The sequence below is a fragment of the Harpia harpyja genome, chromosome 5 (assembly GCF_026419915.1).
Source record: "Harpia harpyja isolate bHarHar1 chromosome 5, bHarHar1 primary haplotype, whole genome shotgun sequence".
Taxonomy (NCBI): domain Eukaryota; kingdom Metazoa; phylum Chordata; class Aves; order Accipitriformes; family Accipitridae; genus Harpia; species Harpia harpyja.
The window spans coordinates 16,750,595-16,773,795 of NC_068944.1; the positions used below are offsets into that span (position 1 = coordinate 16,750,595).

General features: G+C 35.1%; 1 long non-coding RNA gene across 1 annotated transcript; it reads right to left on the bottom strand.

Annotated features, from left to right (window-relative positions):
- Positions 1-1,517: 1,517 nt before the first annotated feature.
- LOC128142230 (uncharacterized) lies at positions 1,518-21,664 on the bottom strand. The gene is made up of 4 exons (XR_008235320.1): positions 21,422-21,664; positions 20,016-20,073; positions 15,689-15,799; positions 1,518-1,868 (listed from the first exon to the last, which is right to left on the bottom strand). It is a non-coding gene; the product is annotated as an uncharacterized LOC128142230 (long non-coding RNA).
- Positions 21,665-23,201: the final 1,537 nt, after the last annotated feature.

Below are 23,201 nucleotides of genomic sequence, written 5' to 3' on the forward strand. Positions count from 1 at the left end.
GGAGCTTCTCCCCTCAGCCGGTCCCCAGAGAAGCAGGGCTCGTGGGGCGTGTTTGGTGACGGGGGGTTAGCGCGCGTGACACGCTTTACTGAGGTAGTTTCGTGCCAGCTCCTGTTGTGAGTGACTAAAAGTTGAGTTTTGTGAGTTAGAGGATCCCTGGTGTCGTTTCACCTTAACCCTGACCTGCGAATCTGCGAACCTGGGTCATCATCCTGAGAAATGGGGACGTGACAGCCACCTGGGCACGTTGCTGGCTCACACTCAGCTGGCTACAGCAACATGGTGACTTGGATGCAGGTTCTGGAAGTTCTAAGAGTCTGAGTGAAGAAAACTGAGAGTGTCTCAGGGAAAGAATTGTTGCTTGTTTCACTAAATATTTGCTACTGGCTACTGTTATCTGTTGAACTGGATAGACTCGGGCTGATCAACGTGGGAAGAAGTTGTTTTGTTTACAAGTGTAGCTTTTCTCTGCCACAAACCACCCTTAGTCTTTCTGACACAGATACACAGTAGGCACTTGCTAACTATCCTATAGCGTAGAGGACTGGGCAGCTTGGAGCAGGCAATGGGTAATGAAAGTAGGTAACTTGGAATCTTCCTCATGGTACATCCATAAAGTTGGATCTTATTAGGATTATCAAAGTTATGGTTAAAAGAAGTCAAATATTATCTTGGAAAACCATAAGCAAAAAGAAATTAAAAAATCATGCAAACCTCTTGTCCAACTCCTCTTACAAATATGAGGATATTTACTTACTTTAGAAAAGTACAAAGTCTGGGCAGCTAATTTTTCTTGAAAAACCTTTCTAGAATCTCATGATTTTCAAATTTTGCTGTATTGAGACAAAGGTTCTTCTGCAGAAAACTGGCAATCTGAAAGCCTTTATGCCAAATTTAGTAGGATTGGGAAAAAAAAATACAGTTAAAGTTTAATGGTTTAGCATAATATTAGACACTTGATATTAGTGTTAACATTAATATTGTTAATGAAGCTGGCCTGCTACTGAAAACCATGCATACGTCTATGGTTTGAGACAAATGTTACTATTATAACAGTGTTCATTTAGTTCTGTATTTATTTTTTAAGTCCATAGCTAAACAGGGAAGACTGGGCTAATAATTTTTTTTTCCTTTTTTTCTTTTTTTTTTTTCCCTTCGTCTCCTCCATTGTTTTAATGAGAAGTACTTCAAATTAACATAGAATATTCTAACCATAGTGTATTTTGCTATGGGTGGTTAATGTTAGGAGAACATTCTGTCTTGCACAGTTAAGAAAATGTCACTTGGCATGAGACATTAGAAAATTTTCATCAACACAGTCTAAAGAAAAGGGCCACCGCATGTTGGTGATGGATTGCTCCTCCAATGCCAGGCAGAGTTCATTAGTTCTTGTGCCTTCAGGGCCTCATTCCAGGTTTGAGCTCTCACGTGACAATACAAATTAGGGATACACGAGGTTGTAATGACATATTCAGTCCTTGCTGTGCACAATAGCCATGCATCTGCAGCAAGTGGCAGAACGTTTGTCAGTTTGAGGAGGCTTTATGACGCACAGAAGGCATCCTGCAGCTAAGTCATTTGGCTGAACTGACAGCTACTGGTGACTGTATTACTCTAATGCATGTTTGATCCTTCCAAACACAGTCTCCCATTAAGATACAAGGCAGTTTTAATTTTTCATCCAAGTGTTTATTAAATATACTTGGCCAAGTTCAGTGATGATTTACCTGTGCCTTTGCTGCTGCTGTTTGTTTCTTTGTTGTGTTTTTTCTTGTTTATGGTTTGTTGTTTCTTTTTTCATTGTTTTTTTTTTTTTCTTCTTGGATTAATTTGTGCTGTAAGAGAGTCCAGCTGTTTTTGTAGTTTCACTTAGGAAAAAAAAAGACACTTGGAGGTTTAATGATATGTAATATTCCTGCCTTTGTTGTGCTTTTCAAGGTTTATGTATATGTTTATTTTTAAGAATTGATTGTAGAGTAATTTTTACATAGCATTTTCATAGGGCATAGGAGGGATATTTTATATAAGCAATGCTGTTGATACCAGTAGTTCTTAAAATACAGGTTGAAGACATCATTGTGTTCACTGTATCTTTGTGATCTAGCTGTTAAAAACAAAAAGTTGTTCTCAAATTGGCTAGTTTAAACAACTGTGGATTTTATCCCCTTTGCAGAGAAATGCAATTTCTTATTCTTCAAGGATGATTCTTTTCAGCAATGTTCATTCTTACCCATTCACTTACTTAGAGAAAAAAAATCTTAAAAAAAGACCAGTTACAATCCAAGACCACTTGCTTTTCAGCAGAAATACAGTTTTAAAGAGTTAGAAAATGTGGCTGACAGAGTTAGCTAATAGATAAACTATCTTGTAAACCTTCAATGCAAATACGTTGTTTTTGAGGTGAGTATGATCCCTGTTGGCACCTGTATAAATGCATGCAAGGAAAATTATTTGGCTCAGAAATATTTAATCAAATAAATTTGCTGTTGCAAAAACCCATCAAAAACAAATACCAAAGGTAGTCATGAGAACTAAGTAATAAGAACTGACGTTTCTCTCCCATTGCTTTCATCTATCTTGAAAATAACCAAAACATCTTTAAAAGATTCTTTGTAATTTAGATTCTGTGCTTTCAGTCTTGAAGAAGAGTTACATTCCCATGACCTTCTTTGCAACTGTGAAAGCTAGAAATATTTCTAAATGAAAATTGAGATTTGAAGTCCCAGGCACTGGAAATAAATATTTTAACTGAAAATTTTGAAATTATAGAACATGAAGGGTAAACTTTCTAATACAGACAAACTGGGCTGTACTGAAATTACTGTATAGAAAGGAATACATGAAATAATAAGAAGCTTGTAGTAAAAGAGTATATAGGAACTATAAAAAGGTGTTATTTTAGAAGAAAATTATATATTATGTACATATATTATTATGTCTGTCAGAGTATAAGGCATTCAGTTGCTTATAATGTCACATTCATACTGCTAATAATTGGTGCCTCATACTCAGTAGGAAAACATTTGTCAGTTTGTGGTTTAAACAGTTCATTCTTTTTCCTGAATCCCACCCACTATTCTGTATAAAAATAAAATTTTCTAAAATCTAAATCACTTCTATGTTGCAATGACCTTCCATACATCTCTAGGAAAGCTCTTTCCAACATCGATAAAATACCAAATCTTTTGTTGTGAGAGTAAAATAATAATCCAAATAGAATACTCAGACCTTTATAAAAAAAAGTTCTATCAGGAATAGTCCTTCCCTATGATCTGCCTAGATCTATCTTGGTATGGTCCTAGCCTTTCTCCTTAAAACACTACTATTTTCACAGATAGACTTGTATCACTTTTCTTCCAGTCCTCAACCAAGCAAAAACAATCTACTACTTGAAAGTATTACATTCCTAAATTTAGCCCTTCAACACAACTTCCCTTTCTTACTGTAATCCTTTCAATTTCTTTCTAAACCAACCTTTCCTAGTCACTGAAGCAAGGCCTGAAAATGGATATATGAATCTATGGTTAATGCAGTAGCTGCAACCCATATAATCATTCCCCAATGTTAGCCAGATTAAAACCATCCCGGCAAAGAATAGTATGCAGGACAATGACCACGGTATTTATTTGGTTTCTTAGCTATGTTTTCAATCTCATGACAGGTTTGATACTGGTATAGTTATAGTAAAAAGGCCACAGGCTGACCTGACAGTGCAGGGTCTCAGGAATTGTCTGGGTATGTTTTGGTGTGAGCTGGTTTCAAGGTTGTTCAGCTGTGATAGCAGTTACCAAGTAGTCAGGTAGTATTGCCCAAATTTGTTTTGGTGTGGTTTTGGTTTATAGTAATAACAAGTACTTACTTTGCATGAAATTGAATTGTCTACTCTAGAGTGAAATGTGGTAGGGAAAAGTGCAGACACAGGATAATACCAGGAGGTTCCAGTCTGTAAATGCAAATTGTAGTGGTCAAGCAATGATCACCACTGGTGGGCAACCCTGTGAACCATGTAAAACTGACTTTAGAGATAAACAAGGGAAGAGAAAAATGGAGTAACTGGGAATCAATGAAAAGACAGATCACAAACACAGAGTGTGCTAAGAAACATAAAAATTATTTTGAATGCCACAAAGACGTTTTGAGCCAAAGATGTAACCAGCAAAGTGATTTGGGAGGGTCAGGAAAGACAGGCTTAGACCCAGCCTCTACTGGTTCCTGGACTGCTGTTATACATGGCAGCATTTTGAGCAGGTGTAAATCATAACATCTACATGATTCTCTTTTATTTTCTCCTACTTTCATCAATGTAAGTTTGAAATTTAAATTGAAAATACAGAAGAAAGAAAGGAAGTCAAGGTGGGGTAAGAAAAGGTCATCTTGGACCAGAAAAGTGTAGCAATGATTCTCTCAGAACAAACTCTCTGATGTCTCACAAGATAGCCAGGGCAAAATATCCTAACTGCACAAATTGCTAGTTTAACAATGCTTACTCACAGCTCATCTGGCAGGGCTTATACACAAGGGAACATTAGATTTTTCTCTGTGGTGCTACATCTGTGCTCTCCAACAGTTTTTTATTGAGTGGTAGAGAATTGTTAGTAGGATTGCAATCGTTCCGTTTCTTTCTTCCTTAGCCTTTACCTTTCTCTTTGTTTCTTGCATTGTTCTGACGGGGCTTGCCATGACTCGTATTTGCTTGATTACAGCATCTGGGACATTCTTACTTCTCACGTGAAATACACTTTCCTTCCTCTCTAACACTTTTGGGTGTCTTTTTAAAGATTTAATTTCATAGATATAAAGTGGTGGTGGACACAGTTCAGACCTCGATTTAAATTTTCTCAAAGATCAGTATTAAGTTTGGGTTCAACCCAGTTCTAATTAACTAAAATGTTGAACAATTTTTTTTTTTTTTTTCCAAAATGAAAAATTTAGGAGCTGATAAAAATTCTCAGGATCAGGATATTCATCCAGATGAAAATGGTACTTACTTCTAATTGTCTCTTATTTATGCACCACCAGTCCAGGGAAAGATAGCCATGGTTTAAAATCAGGAATATGTGACAATTTCTGCTTCAGTTGATGAAAGAAGCAAAATTTCTCAGATAACTGTCCTATATACACAAAGTTATATCCCCTCTCACACACACTTTAAAATAAATTAATTTTAGGTGTTTTAGTCACACATAAATCTATCAGTGTTTTGTGCATCACTTCTTGGCCCAGCATCTCTCAGTCTTTTATCGATTGTTACCGTGATAGCATTTCCATCAGCAATTTGTAGCTATAAATAGGCTTGCCCTGGGATCTCCACTAGCTACATTGCTGAGAAGCAAGACAATCTGAACTTTATGTTGCTTCACCCAACAATATCAAATCCCATACTACTGAGGTTATCTCTTGTAGAATAGTTTAGTTTCTGAAATAATGGAATTTAGTTCATTCCTCAGCTCCTGATTTAGCAGGTGTCTGAACTCTCCAGCTGCTGGAATTGCCTTGCCTGGGGGGATAAGCAGGAAACTTTCCAGGTGGCTTGGAGTTAGAGTGGGGACATCAGCAAAGAACTATCTGGGACCCTTGACTGCACAGAACTGGAGGTTTCCTCCAGCTACTTGCTCTTCAAATCCTTGCTAGACAGAAACTAACAGAAAGCAAAAGATGAGCTTCAGTAGTTAGGAATACTGAGCAAGCTTTAAGACTGATTTTTGAGGGATACCTAACACAACATTTAGCCTTATACCCTTTTGTGCCCTTAGACAGTCAGTGCGAAGTATAAATATCCCTAGAATAACCATTTTGCTAAGTAATTTCCTTTCCCTCCTTAAAAGTGAGGAGAGAGAAACTGATGGCAGAAGATTTTTTTTAACTTTGTCTCTTAATCATTGTTTCTGTGTCATTGTCAGTAACATAAAGAAGAATCTGGGTTTCTATGATGTTCAGCATGCATGTTTATGATAATTTCAAGAAAAGTCAGGCACTAATTCCTTCGTATTCTTAAAGCCAGTTGTATTTTTCTTAAAAATGAGCAATATTTATTTAAGAAAGCATCTCTCCATAGTAGTAGTATTTTCAAGAGGTGAAAAACATTATTCATCTTGCAAACAGGAGCAATATTTTCTTCTATGTAAACTGCTGTAAACATAGTGATGCTACTATGACTTAGCTACAGTAGTATTTCCATAGCATGTGACTTTCAGAAAACTTTCCTCCTTGCCAAGTTTTATGAGATATGGGAGACAGAGGGGAATCATGCACTGAAGAATTCCCCCTTAAAGTACATGCACATATATGGAAGGAAAGGAAAGGAAAACCCATATAACATCAGAGTATGTATTTTGACAAAGGGACTAAAATATGATTGCTCTAGGGGAAAAAAGGAAAATAACATCTTTATCAAAACTTGCATTTAGTATCCAGAATATGTGTGTATGTATTGAGGAGAAAAAAAAAATGGACTTAGAGAAGAAAAATTGCTCTTTCACCTTAATGATATATTTCAACCTTCAAAATTTTTTCCTGTCTGATTTGGGAGAAAATTAAGGATTTTCCTTTTTTTTTTCCCACTGAAAAATGTGAGAAAGAAATATTTCTGCCATGGTGAAGTTGTATTTATCTGATAAGATACTCTATTATAAATTCAGAGAGCTCTTCAAGAAGCCCTAATACAATAGAAATTGAACTTTTATCTATGACAGCCCAAGTGAGTAACCAGCAAACATGTATTATGAGCACCCAACCTTGCAATGCTGGAACATTTACAATTTGTACCAAATGATTAAACTATACATTGGACTAGACAGTCATTACAGGAGAGATAATTTAGTCTTCTAGTTCTGTTATTCAAGAGAATAGAAGAGAACGAGTGTTGAGTTGCTTAATAGACTGCAAGATTAAGACATAAATACTCTAGAAAAACTATTGACATCATGGTCAGAGCATACTGGAGACTCCACTTCAAATTCCTATTCCAAACTGAGTTTGAAAGACAGTTTTTTAAGTTATGTATTCCCCTCTTCAGGTGAGGTTGTGGGTATCTAATGAATATTTGAACAGCATATTTTCACAGAAATTCATCTTGACCTTGCACCCAGCATGCTAAGCAAAATGTTTTACAGTAAGTTAAATGAGTTCCTGACTGTCTCTTATTTTTAGATGTATATATGTACAGACAATCAGTCCATGAGTGAGATATTGTCCTTAACATCACAGAAAAAGGACTGTCAGAATAATGCAGCATGAAAATGTATAAAGTACCATACATGTTCTGTTTAGAGTGTCTTTTGTCTCTAATGTTGCAAACGCAAGGACAGCAACCTCATTCCTTAGAATAAACTAGGGTATGCCTTCACCTTCTTTTGCTAAGAAAAATAGCAGGAATTATTCTGGTGGCTTTCTGCCATTTCAGGATTCCCCCTTGTTTGGGGAAAAATCCCACAGGCAAGGGAAAGTACTTTTACAACAGCTTTGTGTCAACAGATAAGTACACCACTCCACAAATGTAAGGTCTGGGACACTGTATTATCTAGTGCTATTCTTTTTAGGTGGCTAGAAGAAGTATTTTTTTACAATTCTGGCATTATGTCAAAGATAAATTTCTAAGTAAGTTTTGTGGGTTTCTTTGTTTAAACCCATTAAAAATCAAGAGATTTATCACTATAGTGTAAAAAGACAACAACTTTTAACCACTACTTTCTTGCCCTTTCATTTGGTTTTGATGATAGACATTAACAGAGGAAAATAATGTTCTGACCATAGGCATACAATTTCTTTTTATCACATTTTATAATAAAAATTCATTATTATTATTATTATTATTATTATTATTGAAAGGAACAACGTTGTATTTTCCGACCTGCTTATCCTATTATAAATCAAACTCCTGCTTTTTTAAACAAAATTACTGGTCTCTTGGTATTTGTATTCACAGCAGACATGCTTCCAAGTCACTATAAAGCTATTGTTAGCTGTATGATTTAAAATGTAATAACAGGAAAACACTGGAACTCAGAGTGTTGTGCATGTGTTACAGAGAAGCAAATGACATTGGGTATAGCCCTCACAGTATCACCCTCACAGTAATGGAATTGACTGATTGCTTATTGTCATGCTCATAACTGCACATAGAATGCAATTATCTATACAAAGCTTTTGGGATTTGAAGGTGCAAGAGGAATAAATAATGTTTTTCATAGGAACAAGTCATAGAACTCACTGACAAAAAGTCTTAGTACCCAGACTTAAAATTCACTTTCTAAGAGAAAGGAGACCAAATAACTGTGCCTTGCTCTCTCACCTAAATAACAGGAGAAGAGGCAAGGAAAAGTTTCTTTAACAAAAGCCACAAACACATTTGTATTGTTCACTGATTTTGGTATGGGGGGGGGGAAAGGTTGAGAAAAAAGAAAGATAGAAATAAACAAACAAACAAACCCCCACAAGCTTGTCTAGGGTTTCAGTTTATTCATTAAGTACGTGATATAAAGGACACTGAAGTTACTGGGTGCATTTCCATTGGATTGAAGCAAGCAATGGAAACTAAATCCCAGTAGAGACTTGTAAACTGCTAACATCCCCCCACCAGAATACAGATAAGCAAAAATTAAATCTTTAAGTCTCATTTCCTGCAAGGAATTTAACCTGACCTGTAAGTAAAATTGATAAGAACTCTCTTCACGCTGAGAAATTTCAAACCAACAAATCCGATTTCTCATTCCATTACAGTTTAACGTAAATTGTATAAACAATGCTAGATACACAATTTTGAGTAGTGCATGGTAGGAAAACTGAACCCAGTGGCTACAGGTACTGTTGCTGCTAAAAACAAACAAAAAAAATCCCACCCCATCCTAAAAGTAAATTAATCAATATTTTGAGTATATTGATAATGAGAAAAGCTGGTAGATTTAGAGTATAGTAGAAAATACTTATTTTCCAATGAAAAATTTTTAATTGTCAAGTTTTAGTTTTGCTCTGTCTTATTTTCCTCAGAGATGACCTCTCCTTGTATAGAGGCATATACTTAAAATATCTGTGCAGGGCTGAGTCTGGAGAGGGGTAGTGGTGTATGTTTGAAGTGGTGCTTGGGGGTGGGAGTTGGTGGTTGGTTGTTTTTTAATAGCAGTATAAAGGAGAAAGAAGAAACAAGAAAAAAGAAAAGGACCTAATCAAATGGATAGTTCCAGGGGTAAATTTCCAAGGACACAGTTGCTTATTGTTCTCTGAAGTCTGGCATGGAGAAATGGAACTTAAAATAACAAGACAAACTGTTTATATGCACTTTATATGCATGGAATTTCCTTTTTTTTTTTTCTTTCTCTGATGCATTCTCTTTCCATTTTAATAAATTAGCCAGGGTAAAATTTATTAGTTTGTATTTTATTTTCCCAAAACACAACTTTGTATCAACTGAAAAAATTAGTCTATTCACAGAATTATTATGACTAGGGGAAAAAAAACATGCAAGGAAATATACAAACAAAAAACCCAAACAAAAATCCTAGAGAAGGTGAAAAACATAAATCTGAATTTATGCATTTGGTAAACAGATGCATTTGGTGAATAGAAGCTACTGGGAAAACCATGCTATTTCAAATAACTTTGGAATACCTCTTTTCTCTTTGTTCAATTCTGAAAATAGCTTGTAGTGGTGAAGGGTCACATGCGTAATCATGATGTCTCTCTAGATGTCCAACAATCTGACAAGAGTAATTCAGTTTTGGATTTTATTCTGACTTTGAATCTAAATCCTTGTTAAAACTGGGCCAAATGTGAACAGGGCTTCTTTCTGTTCCTAGGTATAAGATATACCAGTAATGTCCACAAAGGCTACTTTGTAGCAGGGAGGAGGCAAGAATCTTTTTTATTCCTGTCCCTGGCTCTGGGTTACATTTCATCAGGTAGAGTTTGGCCTTGTCACAGCAAGTGTAAGTATAGGACATGGTATAACATGACATGAAAAGGTGCAATAGAGGCACAGCAATACAACACAATTACATTGAAAACCAACAAAAGAACACTGCCTGTTCTGCAAACACCAGTTTGCTTATATACAGCACCTAATCAGCTAAAAGCAGTTATTTCTAATTCTCCAGATCTCTTGACCATAGATAGCTGGAAGCCTCCTGAGTATTGCTCTGAAAGTGCCGACAGCTGAGAACAGCCAAATGGCTTGGACTTTTTCACACTTGCTAGTAGAATTTTAAATAACAGAGACCCTCAGAATTTTTTTTCTTTTGTATTGTCTGTTTTATTTAGTTAGTTACTTATTTTGATAAATGCAGAATATGGACACCTCACCCAGAGTATTAAGGACTCTTCTCGTGCATTTGGTTTGATTTGATTTTTCCTTTTGCCTCCTGTGTAACAATAACCACACTGTTTTGAACAGAGAAAAGAAATTTTTTTTTTTTAAAGTAAGCTTCAATCTTGGCTTTCATATGAAGATAGTTATAATCTTATGAGCACAATTTACCAATATTATTCCCTCATCAATGTAGTACATAAATAATCATTTTAATTGCATTATTCGTGTGTAACTATTTGATAATGCGAAGGTTTTGAAATGTTTTGTTACACTGGCAATAAGAAAACACAAAAAACCCCCATGCTAGTTTGTTTCAATAACAAGGTATTTTTTTTCTTTAGAAATACAGATGTTTTTACAGGGAGTCTCAATAAAAAAAGTCTGTAAGTGGATGGTTTCATTTCTCATATTGTACAGCAAAACACACTGGAAGACAGTACTGCTAGGAAGACCATTAGAGTACTGCATTAGTAGCATACTGCAGGTGTTTAAGGAGGATTACTTATGTAAGTCTTGTTTGCCTTGAGGGTGGAGAGAATGATGAGAGCTGTTTGAATTTAGGCAAGGAAGAAAGATCACTGTGGCCCAATACCAGGAAAATTATTTGTCTTGAAAGTATCAGTTCAAATAAGTTATTTAAAGTGTCTTTCACATTCTGATTTTTTTTTTTTTTTCCTTTAACATTCTAGTGAAAGCCAAAAGTTTCTTTACTGGAGAGAGTTTGTTTTCATGACATCCGTAGCCAGGGGGAAAAAAAAAGGTACTAAAAATAAAAAGTCAATGAGCTTCTTTTTGTGTGAAATGTCATTTAATATTGCTGATTCAAGAAGTTCAGAAAAGCTTCGGGTGAATACAATTTTTGAGTATATATTCTGGGCGGCCTTTTTAGGCTTCTCAGATTCTACTCTAAACTTTGCCAAATCTGGATATGCAGTGATGTGGAAAAGTACAGCCAAACTGTAATATGAAACATACTTTTCAGCTTTTTATATTCTTTTGTGGCTATCCGATATTAATTGGAGAAAAAACCTTTTTTAGAATACTGTTTTGGAGAAGGAGATATAAAAGTTATCATTCATCTACAGAGAAGTTTTACTGCTTATATATTGCACAGATATTGTCCAGTTTAACTATTCCAATGTAAGAACTACTGGAAAACTTCAATAGTAGGAATTATTTAATTGGATTCAGTTAAATACTTTGATGATTCCCTCCTGTTTACTTTACATCCAAAACTGGCATTAGAGATTTGCAACTGAGAATAGGTATAAAGGAATCCATCCAGCAACATCAGCCAATGTAGTGCTTAGCCATCTGTTTATGTTTACTACTTGACAAATGAGATCACCATTGCCTGTTTCAGGGAGAATAATCATATTTTTCTATACCTCATGAACACGTGCTAAGCAATTTTGTACAGATTTGTTTTGTTTAGTATTAATCTGTCTAGATCTGGGTTCCCCAGTACTAGAAAGACATTGACTAACTGGAGCAAGTTCAGCAGAGGAAAGCAAATCCAGTGGAGGGCCACCAAGATAATTAGGGGCAGAAACATAAGGCGTAGAGGGAGAGGCTGACAGCTGGGTTTGTTCAGTTTGGAGAAGGCTAAGAGGGGATTTCACTGCTCTCATCAGCAATCTAGTGGGAGGTTATAGAGAAGGCCAAGCTAAATTCCTCTTGGAGGTACACAATGAAAGGGTGAAAAGCAAGGACTCAAGTGCACCAAGAAAAAACCTAGTTGGATTATTTATAAAAAACCCCAAATTTAATGACTAATGATCTTACACTGAAGTTAGCTAAGATTTGATCAGGAGGTTGGACCAGATGACTTCCAAGGGCCCTTATAACCAAAATTATTCTATGAAATCTGTTTTAAAAATTTGAAATATAACTGCATAAAGTACAAAGGCATCTTAGTGCTTGGGAAGTGTTCATGTCTGTTTAATAAATCACACCTACTTTCCCCTTGTACTGTTGAGACCATCAAGTAATCCAAAATGGGCATTTCTGAGTGGTTTTTTTGTACATAGGTGATACCTATATAATTACTTTTGAACATCACACTTTGAAAACGGAGAAACCACAACACTAACATAATTCTTTTTCAGTTTCTGATTCTCCAAGAGGTTGCAAAATTCACTTCTGTAAGCAGTATTCATTGTGAGCCTTGCTTTTAGAGCTAGATGATTTGATGTGTATATTGCAATATTTGATTGTGCTTAAACTGCTAATTCAAAAACTTTCTACTGGCAATGAGTTCTGGGCCTAGAAGTATACAGATTGTGGAAACATTCTATTTTAGGCTGTTGTACAGATTATCTTGAAATTACCTCTACCATGGTACAATATAATTCAAATACACACTCTGAATTTCATAAATTTGTTAAAAAAGTTTTTGATACAATCTTCAAAAACAAGTTTGAGGATGATTCTTGGGGAAATCTGTAAATAGAGCAACCCCACATTCCAGACATGTCTGGAAGACCTTAAATATTCTGAAATTATGAATATTTATTGAGAAAGCCAACAATGGCCTTCTTTTAGTATTCTACAATAACTTTTGTTTTGATAGATGACTGTTCAGTTTCAGTTTTATATCTGAGCAACTTAAAGTCCAAGACATATGTTAAACCACCCATTCTTAATAGTGTTTAACAAGATATTCCAAGTAATGAGTACCACAATTTAATAGGTACATATTCATTTCCATGTACACAGTGCGGCTGAGACAACTTGCTCAGTTCTATGAAGTTTTGAAAACCATTTTTAAAGGAAAATTTAATTAAAAAATAAATACATGATATAGACATACCAAAAATATCTATACCAGCCAATAATCACCATGCAAAGAAAACAAACCCTCCCACTTTTTTCAATACTCATGAAAAATATATGGGTTTTGCAAAATGTCCTAAAGATGCACAAATTGAGGAGGCTAATGACTAAGGAAAAGTATCTCTGAAAAGGAGATCCTCTCATGAACTCCATTAAATGAAACAACCAACACACCAAGAATAGTGATAATTTTAATGCTGTATCTTGTGAAAGAATAATTGCTTTTAAAAAATCATGTTAAATTATTGAGGAAGAGATTTCAAAAGGGTCAAAGGACAGACACTTAGTTTCTGTTGAAAGGCCACAGGTTCTTTAACTCTTTTTTTTTTGGATTCAAAAATCAACACTTCTGGGAGAACTGGGTCAAAAACAATTAACTTGTAAAAGCTGTGTAGAAACTAAGTTAAATAAGTGTGGATGAAAGATTACGAGTATAATCCCCTTCATAAATTACAGCAGGTAATAACCAACCTTTCTGAACTTGAGCAGCTATATTTCCTAAAAAGGTTTGCGATCCATCCTGTGTAGATCATTAACCTAGAAATAAAGTAGGCAAACGTGACTGTAGCAAGATCTGTATCATAAAGGAATTCTACTAATTGGCAGGCAGGTAAATTAAAGGAAAAGGAGAAGGAAAAGGAAAACAAATAGGAAAAAATAACACTTGACCAGTACTTCTATACAGTTTCCCAAACACTAGATGGAAATTTAACCAGACGTCCTACATTTCATTTTTAAGTAAATTTGCACAGCCTCATTCACCAATGAGGCAAATTTATTCATTCCTTTGCAGTTCTTTCCTTTCTACCGTTAGATAACTCTCAAAGAGCTCTAGCTACCAGCTATGAATCAACTCCTACTAGACAATGGGTGAGAAGGTGAACACCACCAAGTAAGCCTGATGAGAGACATTCAGTGTGAAGGTCCCTGTCTTTGGAAGTGTAGTGAACGTATCAGTCACTGATGTGACCAAGAGCCCAGACAAAGGGGAAGGAAGATGAGAAGGATTTTGTGGGTGGCCATGCAGGAGGTCTCCGAGTGAAGAAAATCAGTCACCAACTTATGTGTCATGAAAACTTCTGTCTTTTAAAAGGAATGAGTGCACAACCAAGCTTCTGAGTATCTCTTTGTGCAGAAATTAAATTAATAAAGACTATTTCCACTCTAATAGGCACTTCTGAATCATCCTGATTGTCAGTTGTTATCCACATGAAAAAGAAAAAGGTTTTTCTCCATTGGTCCAAGCTTCTGACATCTGAGGAGTCATCTGCCATGAATTGTACCTATTACTGATGTCAAAGGACCAAAATTCAAATAATCATTTAATGTTGTCTGACATGAGAGAAAACATAATTGAATTCTAAACAAGTAATGTCACGTTCTGTGAAATGATTGCTGCCTGGATGGCAGCAATAACCCCCCAAAGAGATGCTGCATTTCACACAGAAAAAAGAGCTGGCAAATAAATCAGATGCACTTTTGTTTAAATATTACATAAAAAAATACCTAACCAAACTTTTTTTCTTTTTTGCCTTTTTTGCTCCTTTTTTCCCTGAGCAAAAAATTTTTTAAAAGTATGGACTGGGCAATAGGCAAGAACATGTCTGTAGCCTTCCTGAAATATTTAAAAATGAAGAACAAATCAAGAGATCAGGAGTACTCTTCTTTTACATGGGAGGCATCTCTAAAGATAATAGTAAGATCTTGGCTCACATTGCAGTATTATTAAAAAGTATGACAGTGTTCGGGTCAAATAAATATGGAAAATGATGCCATACCAGTTAAAGACTTTGGTGTAAACTGAGCATGGGCACCCTTTGCTGTGTGTTAGAGTACAATTATGCTGCACTCTCACTGCTAATGATCTGGTTGTTTAAATGTAAGCCAGGCAACCAACAGTACACTAATTTTGAAACTGTTAATTTGTAGGTATCCAATATAACACAGGTTGGGCCATGTATTTAAATCCCTCAATAAGCAGCTCAACAAAACCTGGAGGAAGAAGTAGGAAACCTTGATGGAAAAAAATGAAATATTCAAACATGCAGAATTTCTAAGGAATAGATTAATTTACATTAAATACAATATAAGTAAGATACTTGTTCCATTGGCTGAAAATGGTCCTATGAAATATTTTACTTGTTACCATTTTCCTTTTTTAATTAAACCTGCTCACTCCTTTGGTAACACTCCTTGATATTATTTTAATTATCATGGACAAAAAGTAATAATTCAGGGTTAATGTAATGGAATAATTTAAAGTTTAAACTTATGTTTTTAGATGGCTTCAGTTATAACTGCTTGCATGACAGGATATCTTAAAACCAGAAATTTTTGTGTCATCATCATGACTTTTTGACCATTGTAGCTCTGCATCAGTATTTTAGCTCAATGCATCTTAGTGACGACTTCAATTAAAGTTAATATGTCCTCATTATGCTTAGAACAAAGCTGTCACAGACAGTTTCTGGTATACCGAGACTAAATTCAGTTAAGCATTTTGCTTTATCTGGAAACTAGTATCTACCTATGAAAAAAAAAAAGGATATGTACCTTTTATATAGCATTCTATTGGTTGGAATATGGTGGTGTCATTTCCACAGAAAAACTGGAGAGTATCCTCAAGAAGAATTTATGATGACCTATTCTCTCCCCTGCTGGTTTCTGTCAGGTAAGCAAAGGTCCAAGAACCACTTCTGGAAGACTTGTCTACTTACCAAATTATTATATATATATAAAAAAAAAAACATCACAATAGTTTTACTTATGAAAACAAGCAAACAAAAAAACCCCACCTTCACCACATCTTTAAAACAAAGGCTGCAGTTGGTTGGGACACATTCAAGAAATTATTCAGGGGTATGGTGCATTATAGGTAAGTCTTCCCCAGCCTAGAGCACTCATATATTGGTCCACATGGAGTACGCAGCGCTTTGCACAGAGCCTGCTCTAGATTCTGCTCTGGGGCTGGGTCAGGCCTGTAAGCACTGACATGCCCAGGGGTCTGACAGTCCTGGGCCGCCCTCCAGGATGAAGTTTTGTGGACCTAATTCTGAGGCATCAGTATCTTCATTGACTAATATTAGGGAGATGATTTTTTCCTGTATTGAATCCGGATGCTTTCCTAAACCAGGAAAATATTAATATATTATGGAAGAACATGAATATTGGCTTATTAATGTCACAAGAAGCCTCCACAGATAAGCAAGGAAAATAATATGAACTTCAATACAACAGTTGTCTTCCTTGACTTATGCACGACTACTCACTTGCATAAAATTAATTACATTCATAAATGCCTTCAGAGTTGCATCTGTCTTTAATTGTGACAACACCTGCAATCAAAAAACAGTAGTTTGAGAGCATGGCTCAATGTAAAAATAGTTAGATTCTTTCTAAACAGATTATTAGTGAATATGCCACAGCTATGGAATGTATAACTCAAAGTAGAGTCTTCTCTTTGCACTTCACACTTTCTTGCCTTGAAATATCTATTGTCTTCAGAATTTACTAATTTCTCTCTAAGTACGTGCTTAGGATTCATTGCTTTGGAAGTTAATTTTGCACATATACATCTCAATGTATTTTAATCAGAATCCCAGTCTGATATGTAATAAGATGATCTCCTATGTCAAACTCTCTGTAAATCAAAACCCAACTAACTATACATTTTTATGGAAATTACCTATGCAAAAGAGCTATTTGATCCATAATAATAGTCACATGAGAAAGAAACAACAAAGAGGCCTGAGAACACATGGCAGGAACACAAACGTAATTACAATCAGCTTTTATTTGTCAGACTTAGAAATACAAAATGTGCCTTCACAAAAATAATCATAAAACAAAATGTCCCAGGGTTCCAGTCAATTTTATCCCTTTCCTTTTTGAGGAACACATAGATATGAAGAAAAAACTAATTCAAAAATTGAAAAAATGTGAAAAAAATGTGTAAAATATAAATCATTTCTTTGAAACATTGAATTGCTGACCCAGTCAAATTTATTTAAAGCAAAACACCACCTCCTGCATATCCAATTAATGGTTGCCATGGCAAATAAGAGTTCCCACTGTACTGCCTTATTGCAATATGCATGGCAATTGCAAGTATATCACTCAGAATATTTCCATAATGATATTAGCTGGTCTATCCAGCATCAGACAATTAATTCTGTGAAGCATCAGGTGCTCAATATTTATCCTCATAAAAATTAAATACAAACATTCACATATCACATGGAAATGGATTCCTTTATACATCACCATCTTACTTTCTCTCATTAAATATTTTCTTAGCAATTAGATTAGGATGGGAGATTTTGGTAAGTTTTCTGTACGAAATGGCCATGATCTCTACAATATTTTAATTTTTGAGTAACAGCTAGTTTTAAAATGTGTTCAGATAAAGAATACATTTTGTAAAAAAATGTTTAATTAATGAGCCTATACTGGCTTGTAAATGTGGTCCTCAGTGAAATACAACTTCATTCTATCTGTTTTTTAAGGATTTTCTTGCAGGATAATGGCTGGATCAGGCAGACCATAGCACTGCCAGATTTAGTATGAAATAAGCAGGAAAAGTTTGCTGCCCCCCCCCCCCCCCAATTACATGTTAATAAGGAAAATCTAGAGGAAAAGTAAGGATTGGCCTGAACTTCTGCCTCTGCTTTGAACATGGGTATCTTTAAACTGTTGTGATCCAGGGCTCAAACCTTTCCCTCAGAAATGTTTTAACAGTTTTCTTTTAAGCAACACGTTGTGGTCATTTCTATAATCACTATCTGACTCACTGTGCAGTCCAACTGGAGAGATAGCTGCCTCCAGGACACTCCGAAGAGACACAAAGAATAAGAGCAATCAAGAAATCCTCTGGCTCAGAGAGGCTGGGATCAGGGAGTTCAAGGTTATGCCTGTAGAACGGTTTCTGGGTTTCTGGACAGTCATAGCTTAAATCCCTCAGTAATTCTGAGAGAAGGTACTGGATCTTTAGGCAATTTCTTCTCTTTGAAGTGAGAAGCTTACTTATTATGGAATCGTGGTCCTTCTTCAGCTTAACCTTTCAGTGAAAATGCCTTTTCATAAGAAACCCTCGTCTTTGAAATTACTTCAGTCTCCCAAAACTGAATGAGGAATCTAATTAAGGGGAAATAAATAGTAGAGTGTTGTTGATAAAGAACCAAGCGTAGGAAAGAAGAACTCTTGCTGAAGGACCAATAATGAAGCTAAAGGACTGGTAAAGTTAGAAAAATTATTATTATTAATAGCACTACTAGTAGTAATAATAATCCTGCTATTTTGGCACTTCGCCTTTTGATAAATTTTAAGAAACAGCTGTCATGCATGTGTGTGGCAAACAGAAATCATGCAGTCTCTGAAGCCAAACTTCAGAGCTGGTCATTTTTACTCCTTTGAGTATGTCTTCTTATGTCTAGACTCTGGTTTGGTTTGGTTTGGTTTTTTCCTTGTTTGCTATTGTTGGCATTTGGGGTTTTTTTGCCCCCCCCCCCCCCCCCCCCCCATCCACAGGATCACTTTGGTAGACAGCTTGAAATGTAGTTGTACATAAGAAAATATGATTATAATCTTATTTACATATCTAAGGACAAACCTATGGAAAAGTTGAAAATTAGGACAGAAACCTTGGAATTATTCTCTTTGGTATGAAATACTTATTAATAGTAGCACAACAAACTCATTAAATAATCATAATCTATTTACAGGGAAGAAACAAAGAGCTAATTAAAGACAAAGTAATATGATTTGATTTTTAGATAGATTTTTGACTATACTTGGCATCTGTAAAAACAGAACAAGCCAGCAAGCAAAATTAAGGTTCACTGCACATACTCTTGATTCGTAGCACTGACCTTGAATATAACAAAATCTGAAGGTGGCTTTAGGCAACCGAAGTCACTGAAAAATCTGGAGTCATTCTCAGCATTTTCAACACAAAATTTTGGAAGGCTTTTGTTTTAGTCTTTTGGCACATACTGTAAGCAATAGCTTCATTTAGCAATATCCAGCAGTTTGATGGATCAGATTATTTTTTAAATGAATGAAACTAATTTTGCTTGCAGTAACTTCTACCACACCAGCTGTTATTGTTATCACTGCTATCATCATTATCATTATCAGCATAACTATAATTATATTTTGAAAGATAAATCAAGGGAGTGCAGCAGTGGAAAGAAAAGAGTGGCAGGACATGGGGCTGTCCTTTGTTTCTGAGTCTTAACAGTATTCCTTTATTGCAGTCTGCATTGTGGCAGTTCACTGCAGCAGGTTATTTAGTGTCCTTTCATTATATTTGCTAGAATTAAGGGTGATTTCTTGTGTTCCTCTCATGAAAGGTGTAATTAAACATTATATTATCTGTTGATATTTTCTACATAAAGTCAAGAATCAGCTTTGATTATATGATAAGTAGTCTCATTGGATTTGCTTCTTTCATTAAAAAGGGAACACCTGCAACTCAGCAAATCCTCCTATTATTTCCACGTAATTTATCTAGGTAAATACATCTTAAAAGCCAAATATAGAAATAGAAAAAGACACTCTTTTCCACGGAATACTAATTGGGTACTTCTGAAGTACTAGATTCAGTAATATGGTCAAATACCCATTTGAGTCTAGCTATCCATACAACATGATCAAACTGCACTGGCTTGGGGTGAAGCTGTGGAAAGGGAAAGGAAGGGAAAAATGTAGTTGGTAGCGCATTCTGCTGTTTATCTCACATCCACTAACTCTATGCATATAATCAGCTGTCCATTTATAGCTGGGTAATGTGAGAGTAGCTACAAAAGCAAAGCATCATTGAAATACACATCTCTGAACTCTCAGCTTTAAATGTCACTACAAATGTGAATTTAACACTTACAGTTTGACTCCCTGATTCTCATTATCTCCACAGGAAACATGAACATGAGTGTTTCCCACTAAAAAAAAAAGCAAACAAAACATAAAACTCAGTCTCTTGACTAGGCTTCCCTGTCTGTGTTTTTTTGTTCTGAGTTTAAATGATTGGCTGAGTCATAAGTATTGCAATTCTGGAGGAATATTATTAGATCTCATACTAGTTTTGCAAACTTCAAAAAATTCAGGGAAGTTGCTATCTTTCCAATCATGCCAAATTCTACATTAAAGAAAAATGTTTCTAAAGATTATACTTCAAATAATCTCCCTGCCATTTTATTAATAAAAAAATCAAATTTAATATTCAACTAATATTTCTTAAATACAGTGGCCATAGTAGTGTCCAGTCAAAGCACCGTAACACTATGAAAGTACATGCTTGTTTCTAGAGACAGGACTAAATTTCCATTTTATGACACATTAAGATTTAGTGTGCAGTCTTTCACAAGTCTGAAGATCTAATCACTTATTCACTCCTCATTTAGACCTCAGGGATAAGAAGGTTATAAAGAGGCAGGCTGTTTTCTAACACTGTGATCTTCCATTCCCAGATTCAGATAGCTAAGACAACAGGAAAATTTAAAGAGTAAGTTGTTCTGGGCCTGGAACGATGGTTACTTTTCTTCATGATCTCCAAGAGCAAGGCAGAACTTGAAGATAATTTTTTTCATAATAAGTGGAGGTCTTACTGAGTCAAAACATCTCTCATTACTCCTGTTAGGCTTCTTTTCATATTGTAACTTTGAGACCAAATATATTCCTTATCTAGCACTCTGCAGTTCTAGAATGTAAACTTTAAAGTTATTTATTTATAACTTTGCAAGTTATTTATTTATTTTTACATTTTAATGACTGTTTAATACTTACCTACATTCCCCCTAAAAAAAGCTGAACTTAAAAAGACTTAATATTTGGATAAACTACAAACATTTCACTTCATTTAAAATGTAACAGTAATTGTTGTGGGAATGAAACTTCAAGTTAACCACTGACAGCCATAAATATGCAGAAGGGTTGCCAAAAGTATAACATAAGAACATTAATTAGAAAACTGAATAGCTTTTAAGCTGGTGAAGTCTTTGTTTCTATAGGTTGACAAAGTCACTGTTTGAACGTTGGACAGTACAAATGCTGACAATCATGCACATCTGGTCTTCATTTGAGAAACAGAAAATGTTTCTTATTTAATACCTAGGCTTTTATTCAGTAATGCATTTAATATAAATTTAACATATAAAGTGCTCAAGTGCTGAGGAGATTGAATTGTATGTTTACACATTTTGTTCAAAAGGGATTAATTTATGTAAGTAACCATTGTTAAATGTTGCATTGTTGGCCCTAGTTCTCCAGAAAATACAAATAATGAATTACCTGGCACACTTCTGCTCTTCTCTTACTCACCCATGAAGAAACAGCATTAAAAGATGTCTTAAGTCTGTTCACAGAAAGATATTGAATACAGTGATACAGTATACTTGGATCATGAGCCATTGCAGTATGAAACCTAGAGCTATCTATTACTATCTGTAGAGTAATAAATGAAAAATGCTCAAGGTTTCTCTCATTGACTAGAAGAAAGTCCTCCTCCTGTTCTTTTTAATTTCTTCCTTGCCCTTTTTTTATTATCTCCTTACAGCCTTTAGGGCCTTTCCTGCTGTCAAAAATTAAAATATACCATTATTTATAGCACTGGGGGGGAAAAAAAAAAAGTGACAGGAACTCCTGGGCATACTAATGTATTTTTCTCTTTTTCGTTCAAGCTTTTTCAGACCATTCCCTAAAATCAAATTTAGCACATGAGTTAATGCATCACTAATATGAGGAACATCTTCTACATTGCTACAACCCCTTTGCTGTGTGAATTGTCTGGTCTTCAGAGAAGTCTTTTGAGGACCCCTTTTTATTCTGTTCTTAGTTAATGAACTTCTTGTTAATAGGCAGTTAAAAATAATTTAAATAGGAATTACAAATAATGCTAGTAAATCTACTGAAAAGAACTAAAAGGTTTTCTTTAAAAAGATAAAAATAAAATTGATAGGAAGGTGACTGGCCTGAGTGGATCATCCATCTATTAACATCTGGATAATACCCCAAATGGGTTCACAAATTGATTTGCCAGCAATGACTTCCCAAAGTAATCTGATTGAATTCAAAGAGGGAAAAATTAAAATGAATGAAGGAAGAAGTGAACTATCTATGTTTAATCTTCAGTTTCATCAGAAATCGATTAACTAGCTGACTTTGGGTCCAAAAGAATTAATTATACTCAGTCTCCGGTATAATTAACAACACTATGGCCATCTCCCAAAATATTCATTAAACAGTCAGGAACAATATGAAATCCAAATTAAAATTGGAAAAGAGATTAAATAGAAGTAGTCATCTCTAAAAAGAATCATACTACATCTGAGATGAAATCATTTAAGCAATACAAAATATGGAAATACATTTTGTGTTACATTTAATTATCATTAATTCCAGCACTGCAAGCTGGCAGCTATTTTAGGCTCATTACAAAGACTAAAATGGGCTGGAATTTTAATAGAAATCAATCCTCATTGGAATAATGGGAATATGATGCAAACGTACAGGAAGTTTAGTTCTAAAATCCAAGTTTTCTTTTTAATTCTAAGTTTAACAGCAGAAATTTGCATTCTGCAGCACATCTACCATTAATGTTGTAAAAAACTAAGAAATGGGCACCTAGCTGGGAATGGAAGGAAGGAGAAGAGGGAGGAGAGAAGACACAGCCTAAATACATGTTTGGAATCCCTACATTCTAAATTTAGCAAACCTAGTGTCTGTACCCTGTGGAGCTGAATAATGCTGCCATTTGCCATATTGAATTTATTTACAGATTTCCGCATGTAAAGTTTTTTCACCCCCTGTAATTTTACCCTGCTATATTTGGTAAGTTATTCTTCTGAATTTCAATACCATTTAGCCAGTAAAAGCCAAGCTTTTCTTGACTTTTTTTAATTAAAAAATCTTAAACACTCTCATTTTATCCCTTTCTGTAGAAAATAAATGCAGCAGAGCAAATATTACATTCAAAGTAAAAAATCTTTGTTATTTTTATGTCTTACACCAATGGTTATATAGAAGAAAATACTCAAGAGCAGATCAGTTAGGAAACAAGAATCCATCTATG